At 45.9% G+C, this 21,439-nt stretch overlaps 1 long non-coding RNA gene across 1 annotated transcript; it reads right to left on the bottom strand.

Annotated features, from left to right (window-relative positions):
- Positions 1-144: 144 nt before the first annotated feature.
- On the bottom strand, positions 145-21,183 carry LOC135383243 (uncharacterized). The gene is made up of 3 exons (XR_010419769.1): positions 21,092-21,183; positions 2,189-2,295; positions 145-333 (listed from the first exon to the last, which is right to left on the bottom strand). It is a non-coding gene; the product is annotated as an uncharacterized LOC135383243 (long non-coding RNA).
- Positions 21,184-21,439: the final 256 nt, after the last annotated feature.

Below are 21,439 nucleotides of genomic sequence, written 5' to 3'. Positions count from 1 at the left end.
TTGAAATATCAATAAATGAGTGTAGACAGCACGTAATGAAGCACACCAATATTATTATTGTCATCGTGTACAGTGCTTTGCATATTCTACAAGTCGTTCCATACGCACGTCACAGCGGTGTTTTATTGGGAAGACGAGGCGGCACCTACGCACATACATGGAACATGTGTTTTTCCGAATACGAGAAAAGTGAGAGTGAGAGTAATCAATTTTCTTGTTCAACAGTTGAAGCGCCTCTTCCTCCAGTGTCTTCACGTTCGAGCGACGTTCTCGGTAAGCGCCTTCTTGCAATAATTTGTGACTCGACCGTAATCACTCAAAGACAGCCTCTCCCTGCGTATCGACGAAATCTCGTTCTGTTACAGCATTGATACGACACAACCTTCTAAAGTGCCACTACGGATTAAATATCGTGTCTTAAGACCCTTACGGAATTGATGCCGTTCGAATCCACGTGTCTCACACGGTATTCTCCCAAACTATTGTTTCTGGATGTGACACGAGACTATCCTAAAGTTAGTTTCAAGTTTGGATAGGTATCGCGTCATGTGGTGCGCAAGCCGCAGGGGCGTTGTTTCTCGAAGTTCCATTTCCGTCTCACCCTCACAGTCCCTCGCACATTTCCAACGCTTTGCAAAGACGCTGTTACTATGAGAGAGACGCCGACTTTTGATGACGTCATCTGCTCCTGCTTCGGATCTATGAAGTTTTGAGGCTTCATTTCGAAAATGCTCATTGATAACGTCATCGATATTTCGCACACTGAGCTCAATTGATGGGAAACAACACAAATAATTTTCCGTACTAGAACTTTAGGGACATTTTTCATAACCTCGCCTGAATTCTGACTTGTCTATAGATGAACGAAATTATAATTAACGTACTAGATAAGTGAACCAAAAACACGCGGAAATTCGGTCGTCTCAGAATGCTCGCCGAAAAAAGCAATTTCATACCGTACTTCCTTGCCCCCCCCCCCCCCCCCCCCCGGCTTCTTCTGTCATGTTTCAAGCTAAAGGACACGCTATGCATCTTCTTGCAAAGCAGCACGGTGCAGTATCCCAAGGAAGCACGTGAACTCGGCTCTATATTGGCGGGGTAATGGTGTAATACAAGACCAGTAATATCAATATCAGTGTTGCGGATTTGAATCCACGGATTTGATTTAAATCCGGATTTAAATCCACAGGAGGGCTGTCGGATTTGATTTGCGCAAAAAAGTATGGGCAGGATTTGGATTTGGATTGAATCGCATTTTCCACTAATGATTTGGATTTGGATTCAATCGCATATTCCAGGTACGATTTGGATTTGGATTCAATCACATTTTCCACGAGTGATTTGGATTTGGATTGAATCGCCCCTTTTTCAGCGGATTTGCGCGTGGATTTCGCCAAGCTCCTTAAGATGCGCCGTTTCGCATTCTACGCGAATTGATGTGACCTTGTCTGAAATCTGCACACGCACTAGCGGCGTTCTCTCTCCAGAGCGACAGGAGTAGCCGTTTTGTTCCACTTCCCCTCACCGCACCGAGGGAACACCAGGTGCAGTTCTTCGAACGCAGTTAACTGTGTGTCGATTCTGTCGATTGGACGGCACCTTTCCCGTGGACCTCTAGCTGAATCTTCAAGCACGACTCTTTCAAGCTTGCCACATCATGTCGCGAAATTGTTGGTCTTCGCCATCATATTGAACGCATATAGGTACACGCATTCACGTGAAAACAAAGTGAAAACGAACAATAAATATATCACATCCTATCATTTCGTGATTTCAGGAAGGCAAGCATTTCCTACTCCCCCGGACAATCATGGCAAGATATGCCACTCTTCATCGCATACCCCCCTTTTTTTTTCTTGATTACGACAGTCTGAACTGCGCGAGGAAAACTCAGCATTAAACATCAGCATTCAAATAGACCCATGGGCTACATGTTTAGTATAAGTATTCGTAACATGTCCCACGATTTATTAACGATCCATTTAATTGTGACCTCCAGGGTATAGTAACCAACGACCTGTGGTCGTTTGAGTACTGATGGTAGAAATCGACGCAGGCGTGTGTTTTTGGGCGTAGCTGAGCCTAGGCCCGCGATAGAATTCCTTTACTCAGGCGTGTTCGCCCGGTGCTAAATGACGAGAAGGTTCCTGACCCAAAATCCGCTTTTGGGAAGGTGTACCATACCTACCAACTCCACACTGTTCATGCCCTGTGAAGCCCGAGTCAACACCAACACGATACGTGATGATGGAGATGGGGGGTTGTGCACCTCCCCTCCCAGTGTGAGCCAGCCATCTGCGATTCAATACACTCTTATCAGCATCACTTTTTCTATTTTGGTGTAACACAAAACTTTAAGGGTACTTAACGAATTACGTGTTGGCAATGCAACAGAAAGTGCGGCTGATTTTCGATCAAGTTTTACTATTTTCTTTCTGGATGCCTTCAACTCAACTCCCATCCATTCATTACATGTATTTTTGTTGGGCTTCCCTTTGCACCCCTCTTCCACTTGCATTGCGCAATTCCGCGCGGCGGAGTGGCCAGCTGTCGGCTACGCGCTGGCGAGGAGAGCCGTCTGAGCCAACGGGGAATTAAATGACACAGGACGAGTTTTTTTCGTGAGGAGGAATCTAATGCTATCACACTGCAGGCCGACACAGCTCTGGCCTCGGACAATGCTCGGGACTGCCTAGCTCTGGGGGAAGTACTCATGCCCTCCAAAACGCGGCCGGTGTTAGCTTCCACCTAATCGTACGGCGGCGGGTCGCGCGTGAAATACAACATCCACATTCAACGATCCCAACGATCCGAAATGGCTGAGCGTCTTCAACGTTTAAGAGGAAGCACGCTCGGCATGCCCGTTGCCCGCACGGGGCGTCCGAACGCTAGAGGTGACACAGTGAGGTCGCCTTCTGTCCACTCTTGGGTAGTTCCATTTTAAATCGACAAGGGTGGGAAATTGACAATTTTTAATTTCCATGAAAAATATATGTTAGATAGCATCTCGATTGATGACAAATGCAATAATTTCGAGCTCCATCCGATCAACCGTTTCCGATATGGAGAGGCGGAAGGTTGCGGTGGCGAATGTTGGTTCGAATTTTTTCCCAACTTTGACCTCATAGCAACGCGCTTCTTGTTTTACCACATCCTTCAGATTTGGCTGATAAAAACTATGGGTTCAAAACAGCACGCGGAAAAAGTCCCGTGACTCCTACTTTAAAGGGGCGCTTCTGAACACAGCGCTCTCTTAAAATTCTGAACACAGCACTTCCGGCAAAAAATGTACGATTTCGAACTTTTATTGTTCATGAGCGGGTACACGCATTCCCTTGAAGGAGATTCATTTGAACCGCTAACTCATTCTCTATCGAATGGTATAGATATCATTTATATAGCTCCTGTGGTAGAGCGAGCAGACGGCTGTAAGTAGAAGCAACTCGCAAAATTGCTCCCCCGAATCGCCCCCCAAAACGTCAGTTTATACATTGAATTTCCCTCTCCCCCACTACGCGCTCCGATAAAGTAACCGCCCCCCCCCCCCCCCCAAACCGAGCGTCCGGATCCACCCCTGACACAGGCTGATACGTGATGACTGATAGTCTGGTACACGCCGAGCAGGCGTAACCGAAAATGTCTTTCTAAACTAAAAAAATTGTCCTAAAATATGAATAAAATTTCGGCCAGCGAATTGATAGGCTGGCCCTTTATATCCTCGTCAATCAGACGAAATTTATTGCTCTTTGTGCCACGTCACGCTGTTATTTAAGCGTTGTTCAGTGAATACGTGCAGTATTAGTCATTTGTAGACACGGTTATAGGTCTAGTAATGCTACTGCACGAACTTTGGCTCGCGGATTTGTCAAAAGATTCGATAAATCCGGATTTAAAAGCGGATTTGATTTAGGTCCGGAAAAACAAATCCGGATTTAAAATGATTTGATTTAACGTGTCAAAATTAAATCCGGACTTGATTTGGATTTGATTTACTACCTTCAGAAAAAATGCGGATTTGATTTAAATCCGATTTGAGCGGCCAAATCCGCAACACTGACAGCCAAGATGATGTGCTCCTTGGGTTGTATCAGAGAAGATTCGAACTGTAAACCAAAATTGCCGGATTTTCGCAGCTATGTGCGAACAAGTCACAGCGAGAGCTTTATCGTGCACGCGCAATAAGGGCGAGAAGTGGCTCACGGTTGTGTTCAGCACGCACGCGTAAAAACTTTATTTTTCGCAAGAATTGCTTTATTCAAGGAGGGACAACACACCTTGATATGGTCAGCAAAGTACGCTGGGAAGGTGAGACACTGGAACGAGGTGGCAATGTTCTGCGTCACGTCGGTCCGAAACCACAGCCCATCACATCTCCAAACTCGTTATTCAGACACTTCGCCGCAGAATCCACGAAGGCCAGTGCAACCTCCGACGGATATACTATCGTTTGAAGTATACACGCCTAGGACTGTTTACGTCTCTTGGCCACGGCTTCGTGCTCGCGTACTCGTACCTTATCCCGCATTCGTCTCTTGGCTTCGGCTTTGCGTTCAATAACTTTCGTATCTTTTCGGTTTCGTAAACCTCGGGCGCGCCAACGCCTGAACCTCCTACCTGCGGACGGCGTACGCACTCTCCGTTTTCGCCCCATAGCGTCTTATACACTGCCGGTGCTCGCAACCCGCACGGCTTCTCCTTTTCTTTTCTTTTTTCATCAGGTGGTGGTGGTGGTGGTGATAGGGCTTGCCGTTGTCGGCCTCACGTATGTGGGCAACGTCACGACTCTTTTTTCATCAGCTCCCCTATTTGTTGTTGCACCAACCAATGGCGCGCTGAATAAAATGTTACGGACCACGACACCGTGACTTCCACAAAAGCTCCCCCATACAGCTGTCGCTGTAAAAGCAGATACCTTTCTATGTGTTCTTGTTCTATGTTCTTCTCTACCTTTCTTCTAAAAATCTTGAAATGACTCGTCTTCAATGAGGGCTTCAATGCGTTGTATCACTTCCAAAACTGGAATATGCTTTTATGTAGGACAGTAGAAAGTGGCGTAAGTATCACAGGTTTCGAAGGTAATGAAATATTTCTGACACCAGAGGAGAGAAGCGGCTCCGACATGAGGCCAGAAGTTCACGTCGTGCTGGATTCAACTTACTCAAACTTATTCAGCGTCGACAAAAACGCCATGATCGAGTACTTCGGGGCTGCCCTGAACGCTGTAAGTAAGGCTACATTTCTTGATGCTAGAGCAGGGCGCAACGCGTTTCCCTTAGAATTCGTATTGCTATCCGCATTGGCTGCGTAATTCCATCGGCACTCCTGAGATGTTCTGCTCGGACGAGAGGGAAACGTGCCGGGACCAGACACACTGCGCTAAAGAATGAATAGGTAGAAGGGGCACAGTTTGGTCAAATAAGCCGGTTAGAGTGGCACGCTTTCCGGAGCCACAGGCAAGAAAACTTGTCCGAAACATCCGACTATTTAACATTGGCCGCTATTCAGATTCCCTCCTAGAGAGTATTGTTTTAACACAACTGCGGTTAGTCAGTTTTTACGCCTTATGAGGCAGTCAAGATTTCCGATATAAACTTATCTGTTTTGGCTGCGGCATATCCTGGAATCAGTAACGTGCGTTCCTGTGCAAGAAAGATGGACATAGTAGATCTACAGATCGCGCTACTTGCAGGCTAAGTTCGCTCAGTGTCGAGATAGCTTGATGCGTCGAGAAAAATAATCGGAACGCGTCTAGTGGACAGCAGGGAGCACCGTGCGCAACGCTGTCCAGAAGGCGCGTTCCGATTACTACCTCCAGAGCCGTATATTAAAAGGAAGTCTGGCCATTGGGACGAGTCACAAAAAGAGGCTCGACCTGTCAATCACAGTCTCGCTCCTCTGATTGGTTTGCTTTTTACCAAGGGGGTCGCCATGACACCATACTGCCACCCAAAATGGCGTCGAAAGCAAACATAGTGAAGCGGGGATTTCGTCACAAATTTTTTTCACAGACTACTCTGATTTTACACTGCAAATGCACATTGTCATATACGTTTCTCGGAAATCAGTTTCAACTTACGCTCATCCGTCGATATCTAATCGAAAATAATACGTTTTGTCGCCGATGTTAGGGCTAGTGAACACGGCGATCGCGGCGATCACAACGAAATCATAAGAAAAACGGCACTGTGCTGTACAATCTTACATTTAATTGCTGGATTTCATGGATATAAACATTCTTGCCTTTTATATTCCAACTGTTCATGTAGATTTGTTTAAAAATCATTCCGACGACAGAATGTGTCCCAGCAGGTGGTTCTGCCGGCGGCGGCGCAACGACGGAAGCAGACAACAACTCCCGACGTGCCTTACGCTCCCTAGGTGGCGCTCATGAAATTTGCACCAAAAATCCACTAGTTCTGCGTGCTGCGAGAAGTATCCATTTCAATCCCATCTAATCCACTTGCCACCCAAAATGGCGCTGCCCATGTTGGATAGGGGGACAAATAGTGAGGATAGGTTGATTGATAGCGCCCCATATTTCAAGACTTCATTGGTCAGAAAGCTGAAAAAGTGGGTGGAGCTTCAAGTATAGGCATGACCCATTAATGGCCAGACTCCCTTTTAATATACGGCTCTGACTACCTCGAAGCATCAATGTATCTCTACACTGAACGAACTAGTCTCCATGATAGGCGAGCCTGAGCAGTGGGCAATAACACGAACACGAGGGCTCAAAGGTTTTGAGACCTGAGACAAGGTTTCAGCCCTCGCATTTGTGTTGTTTACATGTATTGCCCATTGCTCAGGGTTGCCTACCATGGAGTTTATCCACCAGTCAGCCTGCATTTACGCCATTCTATCCACAGCTTAACCTCCCAGGTCTTTGACCTGCATACCCTCCAGAAGCCATTACTCAGCTTCAGAGGACCTGCAAGGGAATAAGTGACGTCACTCGATGATGTCCATCGACACACTCCATCACACGCCATCTGCACGCCCTCGGCGTTCACCGTCGAGAGCAGCGCAGCGTTGCGTAGGCTACAGACGAATTTTCAGTGAGATGTCACAGCTCGCAGTTGCCCATCACTCTTATGCTGTATTACACCTCGCCACGCCAGGTGTAGGGCAAGGCCATCATGGCCACCGCTCATGGCTACTTTGTCATGACCTCGTACAATGTTAGTTCGGCAGAGATAAGACATATTTCATCAAAAATGTTATGCACGGTGGCTCCTGATACATCCCTTCAAAAATGAAGCAGGCTTTCAGGCAGTGCTAAATGTGTCTTGCTTAGTGTTTTAAATAACCTTTTTTTATGTCCAGATTAATCTGAGGTACGACACCGTTGAAGGTATCAACGTGCAGATCGTCATTACCGGATTCACCATCAACACTGACGTAAGTAATTTCTTTTCCAAAGGTACAGCGAAATGGCTCGCAATGCCCGATCACAGCCACATCCGTACAGAATCATGTCTTGCAGGGCGAAACGCAGATTATCGACTTGATCGTAAAAGCTCCGCCGTAATTTGCTTGCGTGAGAGATACTCTGGGCGTTCCCACTGACGTGGTTTTGTTGATGGCGGGCAGTTTTGTGGTGTCTACGTGCTTCGTCACATAGCGATATATGCTGTCGCTACCTGCAACGTGAGCAGCAAAGCAACGCTGGAAAAGAATTAAATGTTCGCTCGGCGGGGTGCTGCGCTTGTATCTGCTGCTTGAAAACCTCATCGAACATTGGAGCGCAACGGAAACACTTATTGTGTCGCTTGAACACTGCCCTGTGCCTTTATATACAGGGTGCTTTACCTGAAGTGATAAAAAATTCTAACTGGCGATGTGTGGACGTGTGACGTGACGGCCGGAGGATTGTGGGACTTTCGACAATTACCGTCTCGATACGTTTGCCACCATTGAGGACGGCTTTGGACAATTTTTAATTGCGGGAAATTTATTTTTGTCAACTGATCTTTGAAAATTGCCAAGCGAACCTCTCTTTTTTGCATCAATACGAAGTCCTCCACGGATAACCGCAGACCCAACAAAAACTACACACCGTATTGCAACAGAAATTGTCGAAAAAAAAAAGTGTAGATTAAGTTTTAGCCCCGCCCGTAGGCGCCGACTGCGGGGGGGGGGGGACCCTTGCCCTCCCCGCCGGAACATGAACTAGGGGTGGGGTGGGGGGGCGCCGCCTCCCCCGGGAAGTCCCGCTAAGAGACTGACACCAACCATTGGGGCTCGGCGCGCCCGGGTCAAAAGTGCGAAGAGGCACCAACCCCAAAAATGCATCTTGCAATTTGTAAAATATGTATCTGCCCACCATACTCATGATCACAGCAGAAGGTTAGGCGAAGAAACACAGAGGATGACACAACACATAGCCCGAATTTCGCCCAAAGCAATCAGATCAATGAAACGAAGCAGTCGAAACGGTACCAGCAGCTGCCAGTGAGGTGTAACGGTAGGATCTTCGGAACGCATATCCGTTGGGAGCTGGTTCAACTCCCGCTGCTCTAGGGAGCCCCCATGTGCGTCCTCTTTTCAGGGAGGCGACAACTCCGTCGTATGCTACGAGCGCCGGCATCTTCACTCCCACATCGCATTGGGCGTCAGCGGCGGGGTTGCGTTTTTCTCGATTTTTCGCGACAGGAAGCGGGTAAAAGCAGAATGAAGGATACTAGTGTAGCAAAACTGTCATATATGCTAGTAGAGCTGGTCATGGGCTGTAAAATATGTTGTTAATGCTTTGTAACGTTTGTCTAAACTCGTCACTGCACCTGCACACGCGGTCGCGTCTCGACCAGCGAATTACAATAGTAAATATGGGAATGTGTATAGACAACAAAAATATATTAATTGCAAACAGATTTTATTATAACATCTCATTCAAGTGCAACGCCAGCTGCCGTTGTGCTTGAAAACGATGGTTTTACCGACATGCTCGTGTCGCAACTGCACCCTTAATCGCAGTTGTACAAATTTGCCCACGATTACATGACATAGTTCTTTGTGTTGGTTACAAGTCGGAAGATTATTGTCCACGTTATTATGAATAAAAAAAGACGAATGCCTCTTCCCATTTGTACGAAGAAACGTGTAGCACATTTCTCACGCTGCCCGCACTATACCGAAGATCCATTGCACCACGTACGTGTTCACGAAAGCTTGTTGTGGCTTTGCGGAGATTTAACACAATTTAATTTACTTTAACGTAAATGACCACTGAGCTACCAGAATACACGGTGCACGCTGCAAAGGTGCTTGCTTACCTCGCACACGCACCAGCTCCTTGTTGGTTCCCATTCTGCTCTCTTTACTTGCACGAGCGAAACATCTTTCCGCTTTTTTAGATGCTGGGAAGCGATACAAACGCGCACCTTTCCGAGAGTGATTGGCACACTTGGGCACACAGCACAATGGCATTTCGCTGCACGACGTATCATACGAGCAACGCGCTCTGCAGATCTCCACGCACGCTTGTCTTCGTCCACCAACGAATGTATTTGCTCAATCAAGTAGGAACTACTCAAACAAGAGCGAACGCAGGTTCGCGACCTAGCTCTTTAGGCGACAGATCAACGACCCCATGCCAGCCATACGGAGATGAACTGAGCCCTAGAATATCTGGAACTCTGGTATTACCCGAGAAAATGACTCGTGGAACGACCGATTTCAGCAGTCATCGTAACAGAAGACAAAGAGAAGAAACGTAGATGGGTAGCATGCACCAACAGTATTAGACAGGTTGTTAAAATGGCATCTCGCTCCCGAGCTCATCCTTAATAAGTTTGACTCCAGGATCTGACAGTAAAAATTGGGACATTCTATATGTAGTACTTTGTTGGCCATAGTTAGTCCTACAAAACGGCACTTACCGAAACGCCGGTCTCCCCAAATTGTACCCACCTTTTATTTCTGTTCTACCTCTTTTTAGGTTAACTGTATCAATAAAACTGAAGTTATTCACCTTTAAGGCAGATATGTATGTCACTGGAAGAGTGTAAATAGTTAAAGTACAGCTAAATCATATAACCAGTTCATATTTTGAGCCACGGCGAAATTGAACCCGTGGTACGGTGGAATAGAAGAATTGTCGGAGTAATTTAGCAGTAACAGCTCCTTTCGTTCCTCAACCAGAGTTCATCCGAACCTTACGTTATAACCTTGCGGGGATCCTCAGAGCGCGCTCTGCTTGATAAGACACTGGATGCATTTCGGGATCACCAGAACAGAAACCCGACGCGGCAGCCCGTGGACGCCATGGTGTTGGTTTCAGGGTAAGTGTGACGACGGTATGATGAGGATAGATGACATGTTGTGTCTCATTTGACTGCCGTCTCACTGCGATCAACGGGAGGTTGTTGTTATTTTGACTTGGATGACAAGAACAGCAACTTTGAGGTTCAGAAAAGCTCAAAGTAATAATAACCCAGGTTTTTCCTGATGACAATTTTGCGTGCGTATCACACAAACAATTGCTGAGCTGTACCTCACGTAGACTTTATTTTGAATATCAGTGTGAATCATACAACAAACAACATGGTTGGTATCTCGTGATATCTCCGCGGCATCGTGGCTTATGTCTATAGCAATGGTGGGGGGATGTAAGCCTTGCTTGCAGCACCGTCTGTTGAGGACTTCCGCCGCACGTCGAAATAACTCCAGGTGGGTGAAATTATTCTACTCTGCCTACGAAAAAGTTCTACCGTGCGGCACGTGCAGCATGGCGCTACATTCGTCTGTCACACACGTGTAAATCTACTGCAGGTGCCTATACCTACCTCAGCTTCGCGCTTATACCTCCCTTGTCGCGCAGCAATCGTTCTCGAATGTTTTTATCAGGAATGCCGTAGACGATCTGGTCACGGATCATCCAGTCATGCACACTGTCAAAATTGCATGTTTCAGACTTGATTTGCAGATCCTTGAACTGCAGGTCCTGCAGGAAACTTTGGAAAGGTTCGCCTTCCGCTTTCACGCGACATCGAAACTCATAGTGTTCGTATGTCTCATTTCGCTTCGGTGTACAATATTCTTCAAACTTTTTTATCTGTGCGTCAAAGTCCTCTTTTTCCGCATCGCCAAGCTCGAACGTGTTGAACACGTCGATGGCTTCCTGGTCCGCCAAGTGAAGAAAAATTGCAGCTTCTTGCTTACTTGATCTGGACCCTCTTTTCATTGCCTGCAGATAAAGCAGGAGCCGTTGCTTGAATTTCTTCCAGTTTTCCGCTGCATTTTGTAGTAGAACCTACGGCTCCGGCGGCGGGAGAAATTCCATTCCGATGCACTTGGCTATCGCCTTTCAACGCGCCCTTTGCTTCACTCTCACGGACGGGCAGATCCCACTTCTGACACCATGAACCAGACACAGTTTGAGTTCACTGCTGAAGCCAGACTATCTGGCTCTTTTATTGAAGTGCTCTTTTACACGTGTACGCCAGGGTTGCTTGCTTTCCCGATTCCTGATACACACATGGCCACAACACCCCATTTCAGTCACAAATACAAGATCTTTCACGACCCTTCCACAAGAATTTTACACCCGAAAGCGAGCCAAACTGTCCGAAAAACCGTCGCCCGTCAAGGCGCTCGTTCGGCCGAATTGCCCCGCCAGGTATGGGGAGGAGGAACGGAAGGAAGGGATTAAAAAAAAAAAAAAAACCAGGAGGACAGCCGACTTCGATGATTATCAGTAACTCGTGGGTGGGAACACATAAGCTTGTGAAGGCAAAATACTTGATCGTATCCGGTCCCCGCCTTCCCTTTTTCTTGTATTTTCTCATGCGGTTTTCATGCGCAGTGGGAGTGTATTCCTGCCAAGACGATAGTCCCGGCGGCGCGAAATCCAAAAGCGCGCTTGCAGAGATGGCAAGTTTTCGGGTGTGGTGGAGAGATGGTGAAAGGTCCTCTACTTGTGATTGAAACGGGGTGTTGTGGCCATGAACTCTCAAGTTAGCGGGGGAAAAAAGAGACGTTACCTTTCCTTCGGAACTTTTTAGTTAAATTAAGCTAATTAGAAAAATTAATGAGGTACACAGATGGAACCCACCAGTCTGGGCGGCAAAATCCTTCACAAGTATGACGCAGGTTTCTCATTTTTATTTTGAAGTACTTTTATAATATCTAGGGTCACTCTTAAGTGAAACACGCTGTATATACAGGGTGTCTTTGTTTTTCGATATAGATTTTTTCCTAAAAACACTACTAGGGCTAGAGATATGCTCTTTTCACTTCTATCATCTCTGGGCCAACGGAAGTTCTTTGCCATATGTTGCTCAACCGTCAAATGACTAATTACCCAAAACTGTTCATTAACTTTTAAATTATAAAAGCTACGAAGTTGTCTCAATGGGAACATCTGTTCCTTTCGGTGACCTGACATCGTAGCCGTCCAGAACAAGAATTAGTTCGATAGATCGTCCACAAACAATTCGTGAAGGAACACCGTTTATGTATTGTATCTCCTGTATACGAAAAACACACCCTCAAGATTTTTTGATATGTTGTGGAGGAAGGCTCTTTCGATAAAACTGCGCTGGTTTCAGACGTCTCTTCCGACCTCTTCATTGTGTGTTTTACACTCGACTGTGGCAAATTTTGCAAAAAGCGCATACTGCCCCAATTTTCCCTGCAATGACTACGAAAGTTACGTGTCCCGCGATTTTCCGCGTTGAAGTATTCCATGAGGCCATAGAAGGGACAAATGTTCATTAAAATTTAATGGCTTGATTTTCCACACACAAAAAAGAAGAAATAATCGCGAAATAGGAGGAAAATTGCGAAACTTCCGTCATGTGTATTTATTTATTTATTTATTGACATACCTTCAGGGCCCGGAGGGCAAATAGAGGGCAGTGGGGTTACAATACAACAAGGGCAACAGCAGCAAAGGTAAAGTGAATACACAAATCGGTTAACAAAATGACAGCAATGAAACGATGACGTGTGTCACGGGTGTTTAAGCGTAACAGTAATGAAGATGGAAACATAATGTGGATGACCAAGGAAAATGATGAACGGGATTTACAAGTCAAAATGATGGAGCAAACCAATTTTAAATTGCTTGATGTCTAAAATAGAGGTTAGGGACCCAGGAAGGTGGTTCCACTCAAGTGATGTGCGTGGTATAAATGATGAATAGAATGACTTTGTGGAACATAATGGTACTCCTACTTTTTGAGTATGGTCTGTGCGGGGGGAGGTGTAGGAAGGTGTGCTCATGAGCGACTCTTGTAAGGATTTGTTATGATGAAATATTTTGTGAAACAGGCAGAGACGGCTGATTTTCCGGCGCACTGATAACCTTGGTAATCCTAAGGTCTGTTTCATTGGAGATACGCTAGCTGTACGACTGTAATTACCTAATATAAAGCGGGCGGCTTTGCTCTGTACGAATTCTATTGTCCTGGTGAGATTGTCGTGATCAGGGTCCCACACGGATGAGGCATACTCTAATTTGGGTAAGACAAGTGACATATACAAGGCAATCTTGACGTGAAGGTGGGCTGAAGAAAAATTACACCGGATGTAACCTAATGTGCGAATGACATTGTTAGCGATGTACTCAACGTGTGCTGTCCATGATAGATTATACGAAATGAAAACACCTAGATACTTGTAGACTGTTACAGACTCGAGAGGAGAGTTGTTGATGCAGTAGACATTGTTTTGATCGACCGGGATATTACCATGTGTTTACACTTAGATAAGTTTAGTTCCATTTGCCATGACTTGCACCACAATGAAAGATTCTCCAGATCGGAATGGAGGATGTCTACGTCGGAGTCTGCAGTGATTTCTCTGTAGATTGCGCAGTCGTCAGCGTAAAGACGGACGGAAGAGTTGAGGTGACTCGGTAGGTCGTTAATGCAAATTAAGAAGAGTAACGGACCGAGGACAGAACTTTGTGGGACACCGGAAAGAACAGGAGCTAAGTCGGACTCGCTGTTGGGTAGTTTCATTTTAAATCGAACAACGTGTGAAAGTCGTATTTTTTAATTCGCCCAGAAAAAATATATGTTAGAGGACAGTTCAAACGACGCAAATCACGCCACGTGCGGTGCTCGTGCGTGTAGTAGTTTCCGCGTAGGAGAGGGGGAAAGCCGGAGGCTGCTTGGGCGCGTTTTCTTCTGGACCGACTTTGACGGGATCTAGCACCGCTGACTTTATGCCTAGGAACTGGAGGATTTTTGTGATTATAGGCTGCACAATAGACACTGTCGACAGCCACCCACAGAACTCTGAGAGCCACAGATTTTCTGTTAAAAAATGCCAAACTTGGCGTAAACGTTCAAAAAGGCCAAACTTTGTTACCAATTTTCTTCATGACGGAACGTCTGAAAACATCGAGCTTAGTGCCATTCCATAGGACGTTGAAAGAGCTTTTGTGCTGTATAAAATTCATTTTTCTCAGCCCAGTTGTTTCTGCGTTATTAGCTTGAGAATCACACATGGTAGGCGAAAATTGCCAATGTTGCACCTCAGTTTTCTCAAAAATGCCATCTTCGATTTCCTTGATTATTTTTCAAAAGGTGGCGTCATGTCTCTACTTTAGACGCCAAGTGAGACAATCTTTTATTTTTGCCTGAGAGACGCGCAGCGATTTTTTTTGTCAGGCAAGGTGCATGAGGCTGCGGCCTTGCGCGCCCCACCCACGAGCACGAGACCTTCAACCTCTTCTTTGCTACAAGTGTCCCGCTGACGAAGAAATCAATGACCACACTGCCTGAGCTTGTTGTAGTGTCCCCAGAGCATCACTTTACGTTTACCCAATGGTCTCTCAGTTCCGTCAGGGTCATTCAAACCGTGGGAGAGTACATGAGTTGCCTGTGCCCCTTGACCAGAAGCCCCAGTTCGACGAACATACCGACAAAGCAGTGAGAAGAAACAAAGCGCCTCGTAGAGATCTTTATCCACTGGTAACATCTTAGCTTTTGTTTCAGGTTGCCGCCAGTCCCCCAGGCAGTGTTAAAGGGACATCCTTTTCATTGGTAAAAGAACGAAAACCGAAAAATTCGAAAAACGTAAAATGTGCCCATTGCGAGACCCCTGCAGGTGGTGGCTGCCACCATTGGATTAGCATCATCCGATAGCTTTAGACATGAACACGGTGAACGTTATGTTTAATTCGTGCATTAGGAAGCTCTGGTGTCGCGCATCTTATCGATAAGCCGTGTATTCATAATGATAGAAGGCATTGTGTAGTAGGGTTAAAACTTGGCACGGTTGTACGATATCTGCGCATGGCACAACCCATAGAGCAGAAACTTGCTTTGTGCTCCTTTCATGTACCTTATTACGAGATCAAAATCATCAAATCCCCTCCTAGAGAAGTCTATAAATGTAGGCTTCTTTCGTCCTAGCAGGTATTGATATCGTTGTTGTATATCAATACTATTTTGAAACGCCTTATGAATCGCCCATTGTGACAGCAAGGTCTGAATTAACCATACAGACAGGTCAAGAACTAAAAAGTATATATATTGAGTAGCAAGTAAGTTGAAGGTAACTTTTTACATTTCTAAAGTAGCTTAGGAACTACACGTCATTTTTCATTACGTTTTATTAGGTGTAACTGCGTTTGAAAGTTAGTTTCACGTCAGTTCAGGCAGGGAGGTCCCATCGACCTCCTGGGTTTTCAGTATTTTTGATATTTATAAGCTCATCGCATACTATGATCAACAGCTGTAAAATGAATAATTTTTACCGAGTAGCTTTCGTGCCAAAAAATCAGGAAATCCGGCCCTGAATTCGAATGTTTCAGTTTTGTCATGCATAATGTAAAACCCCGAGACCAGGGAACACGAGAGGACAGACACAAACACGAAGTCTCAAGATGATGCATAAGTTTTACATTATGCATTATCTTCACCAGCTCACTTGCTTCCTAGCCGTTTTTTCATTGTCATATCCTCATGCAAGCTTCGTCCCATATACCCCACATCTTGTTTTACATTATGCATCATCTTCACCAGCTCGCTTGCTTCCTAGCCGTTCTTTCATAGTTTTGTCATGTTTGCACGAGTGTATCTCCCGGGTGTTAAAAGATATTGTAGTGAAATTTTTTTTAATGCTTTAGTATGCCTACAGGCCAGGTGTCAGTGCGCAAATTTTGGCACGCAGGTGCAACGCTGTGTGCTATAAAAAATGGTGAACATGCTCTTTCGCGCAGTTTTGTCCCAATTTCGACGGGTGATTTCTCTGGCTGTAGATGTTCCTCATTGCCGTACTTGGTATCAGCTCACTCAGCTTTTAATGCTATTTCATCTGATATATGTGCCGTGCGTATATCTGTTACAGGCATGTGCTGAAACAGGCAAATGTTTAGGTATAGTTCGAAAAACAAGGATTTTGCGCGTCCGTTTCTCAAAACAGCCCCTTTCTATTTCATTTATATTTTGTCAGGACATGGCCGGATGTTTGGAACTTTCATCTGACATGAAAAAATTGTGCTTCAAATGGCGTACAGTGATTATTAGAGCGTTAAAATGCGGACGTACGGGCCTGAGCACGGCCTGCGATACAGCGGGATGGCGTGCCTCCTGTAGATATGCAAAAGTTCCGGAAGATTTGAATCGCCCGAAAAAAATCGGTTTCTTTCGGGTTTTTTCTCGAAAAATTGGAAAACAAATGGAAACAAACGCGGTTACTGCTGAGTCGAAGCATTGGCGGCCAAGCCACAGCATACAATGAGCTAGAAACTTTAGTAGTGTTCACTCTCTAGGCATAAATGCAGAGGAGAACATCCTATGAGACTGCTGTCTACTCAGCGATGGGTAATTGCATGGAGGAAGGAAACACAAGGAGCGGCCCCTCCGACAGTTTTCCATCGGGACGAGCGTAGCCGGCTTCGCAATGCATCCTGGGATGCTCCTGTCTACCACGTGACCGCTCACGTGACCCTCCAGATAGCCCGGCGCCACCAGAGCAGACGACGCAGCTGTAGTTGCGTCACAGTTCGGACGTAGTATTACGTTGAACTCGTGCTTGCACTTTATTTCTATGTGTTGGAATGTTTACTCTTCTATTAGAAGACAAGTCGCAGCGTGCAGAACGCAAAATGGGTTCCCGGGACCGAAAGACCACGTGTGGCAACGGTGACTTCCAACGTATGTACGTTTTTTGATTAAGTGTCAAAGAATGCCATGAACACTATTAGTTTTGTACAACAACAATGGATATGAATTGAATCTGCGGCGCAGTGTCAGGTCCCAAACGAACGATTCAAGATGACTCGAGCACACACAGGCGACTAAAACTACTGACCGTGTACTTACGAACAAAACGTGTTCCCGTGACAGCGCTGCTTTCAGTTCAATGAGAGCCGCAGCCGCGGCAGGAACACATTACCATACGTCGTTTCTACGATGGTGCTCACATTTTCACAATAAACTACTTGCGAAAAGCTAAATCACACGGAGAGCAGCGCGAGAAACGAAGCCTTGCAAAACCGGAACTTTAGAGGGGATCCCGTGGTGGACAGTTCACAGTGAATAAAGTAATGGCGATTTGGACTCGAGTGACCGCTAGGGGGTGGCTGCGCTAGTCTGGCGCGAAGAGCCGCTCCTTGTGTTTCCTTCCTCCATGGATAATTGGAACATCCCGTCCACTCCGACATTGTGTGAACGTGATGGCGATCGCTTGAACCAGCCAGACGGAGCACTAAGTTGGTGGTTGTTGGCGGATTAGAGGCACCTAAGGCATTCTTGGTGGGTTGGAACGCATCGAAGGCACGAAAATTTACATTTTTGAATTTTGTCGCCTGGAAATTTTGGACAATTTTTCCGGAGACGAGGAAAAAACCGGAAAGGAACTGTTTTTTTTTTTCGGGGCTCTGCGTCTCTAGCCTCCTGTCGTTGCGTCCTTTGTTTGGACAAAGCTGCCTGGCCTTAGCCTCACCTGAGCTATTCGTAGGCAAACTTTTGACGTCCTGCTCAAGAAAGAATCCGCAACTCGGAGTTCGTTATTTCCCACAACGCATCTGAATAAAATCCCACGTTGCCGAAAAGCCGTCTATCAACGATTAAATTGTCAGCAAAGGCAACCGTACCTGGCGGTACGCATACTGTACAAATAAATTTTGAGTTAGGAGTTTTCTTTCTTCAGGGATCCCAGAAGTTCCTGCGACGCTTGTCTTTACTTCATTTTTATGTCATGCAGAGGGCTTCCAGCACAAAATGCGTGGTCTGTGCTGAAGTTTCCTCTGGGAGCTAAGGACCTGAGCGGGTTCTCACACTTGTCATAATATTAGAGACGTTCAGAGAAAAGTCATACGGCAGAAAGATACTAATCCACCTTCCAATCCGCACACAATGCACTTCGATTTCGCCGAAAACTGGACAGTAGCTATGCCTAGCGAAATACAAGCGATAGAAAAAGACTCACTACAATATATTTTAAAACTCAGGAGGTATACACGTGCAAACTCGGCAAAACGGCTACACTCGAATTCAGGGCCGGATTTCTCGATTTTTTGAACGGAAACTATTTGGTAGAAATGATTAATTTTACTCATGTTGATCATCATGTACGATATGACCTTCTAAATATCATCATGTACGATATGTATGAGCTTCTAAGTATAAAAATAAAATAAAAAATAATGAAGGTCCAGGAGGTCCATGGGACGTCCATGTCTGAGCTGACGTGAAACCGGCATACAATTCTTGCACAGTATGATTTGAGACAATTGTGTTCTGGGTAACCTTTTCAGTGACTTCCATCTTTCAGCAGTCTAACTTAACTGGCAACGAGTTCAAACTTCTATATTTGTTCTATATAACCTCTGTTAAGTGAATATTTGTGAAGTAAATAGTGCATATGCGGGAGTGATGATTCTATACTTTCAATGTAACACTCAGTTTTTCATTGCTGGTGAAGTGATGCCATAAAGAACCCATGTAGCTGGTGACTATGATGCAATAAAGAGGTTTCTACAATGACATATTGATTTTGTTGCTAAAAATCGCGCAAATTAACTCTCGTGTGGGGATAGGAGGTACCCGTAAATGTGCATTGGCTGGACCTCGGGAAATCGTGTGGGTACGATACAGGCTGCCGACAACGGACCATTAACATCCCTGTGTTACAACCGTATGCCGGACCATGGTCGGGAGCCCCACCCGGTCGGGTCGCGTGGGCGCGCAGCGACGTTGGGTCGTAGCGCTGTGCTGGCTGGGTATCTGGGAAGAAACGTTTCGTGGTATGTCGATTTGCACTATTAGGGACTGCTAAACAAAAGGTTCGCTAAGATTCGCGACTCTTTTCTGAGGGCCAGTAGGCCCGCTGGATCGTTTCGCATAGAACCGCCCACCAATCTTCCTGGACCGCACCCTACTGGTCGCTTAGTCAGCTGGACTCTCAGCCCTTCTCCCTACCAAAATTGCTTGGTTCCTGGCCGAATCCAGCCCACTAACGCTCTGCGCTCGAAGCTTCTTTGACCCTTCTGGACACAATCGAACTTCGATCCTTATTGTGAAGAGGCCCATTATTTCATTCCCTACATCAACACCAGCAACAGGGTACAGTGTCGCCTCTGGCGATGGAACTACTCATTCATCATCTTAAAATAATTGTTGACAGGATGGCAGATAGCCTGAAAGTCTCAGCTCTTTCAAGAGAAGGTCTAATGTCCTTTGTCAGAATAGTGCCGTGATGAGTCTGGCCGCGCAGCGGGATGTCCCTATCTGCGGTTTCTTCTGCAATGCACCCAAACAAAGGAATTCGCCGACGTCTCCCATTGGGGACTGACGCTGTCACACACGCTCGAAGCCACGACTGCCGTTTCTTGTTTTGGAAAGCGAGGTGCTATACGTTTATTATACAAATATTTTATACAACTATTTTCAACAGCGTGCCTATTTTAATTTATTGCAATGTGACATTGTGATGCCATTACTCTGGTTAGCATCTCATGAGAACTTCATGGTATCGCGGCGACCATTTCTGTTGTGGATCATGTTTGAGGCCAATTTGTTTAATATTGGAAGAAGATGTCCTAAATGTGTTTTTAAATAAAGCAAAAAAAAATTCTGAGGAAGGTATCGCGGAGCACGCCTAAAAATTTTGCCGCTGTTTACTCCTGTCTATCATAATTGCCATCATTCCTTCAGCAGCACTTACTAAATCAGTTTTGCGCACATAGTGGAAGTGACATCTGCTTGGTTGGAGTGTGTTTCGCGAAAATGACACTAAATTAGCCCCCTGTGGCAGGGCTGTTATGTAATGTAAAGCCGAGGCAAGGAGACGAAGACGTTTGGATGAATAAGTCCGCGAGCACCAAACCGTGGCCACGAGATGTAAATGGCCCGAACGTGTGTACCTGATCACTCTGTAAAGCGCCAGGGGAACGAATCCGAAAGACACAGCATAACAGGCGCAACTTTCAATAAAGTGTTTCCCGCAGCCCAGGTGAATTTTGTATACAACCTGGGCGTCAGGAAAGCGAATTGTTTTTATGTTTGCTCGTCCTAAACGGGACGTTGCTTGTCTCGGTGGAAAAGCGGAATGAACACTTCATCATGAAATTCCCCACACAAAAGAAAGAAAAAAAACGAACTAAGAACTGGGCATTGTGCGTCTTCGTTCACCTAGCACTTTAGAGAATCGATTTATGCCAACAGGCACGGCCTAACGCGTTAACGTACGTACTTGAAACGAAGGCGCATCCATCCGAGCTTGCATTGGCCAACAAATTTGGGCATGTTTGTAACATTTCCGATACGCTGTGGCCACGTACCAACCTGGTAAATGCTACCGGAAATGATGATACCCGAAGGCCTGAGCACTACTCCAATTGACGTCACTCACGTGGCCTTATATACTGTGGCTGTTGTGGGATAACATATGACGTCAGCGAGAGAACGAAGAAGAGAAACGCTCCCTCATTTAAAATGATTGGCAGCTGGTTCAGGTGCGCGCCGTTATCGAAAGAGTACGCAAGCAGCACCTCCTAGATAGCAGCAGAAAGCTTGCGCCAACGTGATATAGCGTCACACAGAAAGCGTAGCTGTGGATGCTAATATGACGTCAATGAAATAGCGGATAAGAAGAAAGCCCGAAACAGCCCCGAAAGCTCACGCAAGCCTACCTGCCTGACGTACCGCGCATGACTTCGGCTATCTAGGTGTTGTTGGTTGAGGCCCTAGGTCGCACTGACGTGGCATCCGCATGTGCCCAACATCTCGAACTGCTGCGCGTGGACAGCTGATAGTGATACAGCTATCACTATCACTCCACACATGGATGCCAACGGGCGTGAATCTGTGCGTTGTATTTTTATTTTAGTAAATGGTTCGTGTGTACCGATATGTATGTAGGAGAGTAGGAGAGAGAAACTCTGTTCGTAAAGAAAGACCCCTCTGAAAATGTTTCGCTTTTTATTTTAATTTTTATTTCTTTGCTGAAATGGCTTGCGCGTGAAACAAGAAATATTATT

This window comes from Ornithodoros turicata, chromosome 2 (genome assembly GCF_037126465.1).
Source record: "Ornithodoros turicata isolate Travis chromosome 2, ASM3712646v1, whole genome shotgun sequence".
NCBI lineage: Eukaryota > Metazoa > Arthropoda > Arachnida > Ixodida > Argasidae > Ornithodoros > Ornithodoros turicata.
The sequence above is the reverse complement of the archived record's forward strand: the minus strand, read 5'-3'. Positions and strand labels throughout refer to the sequence as shown.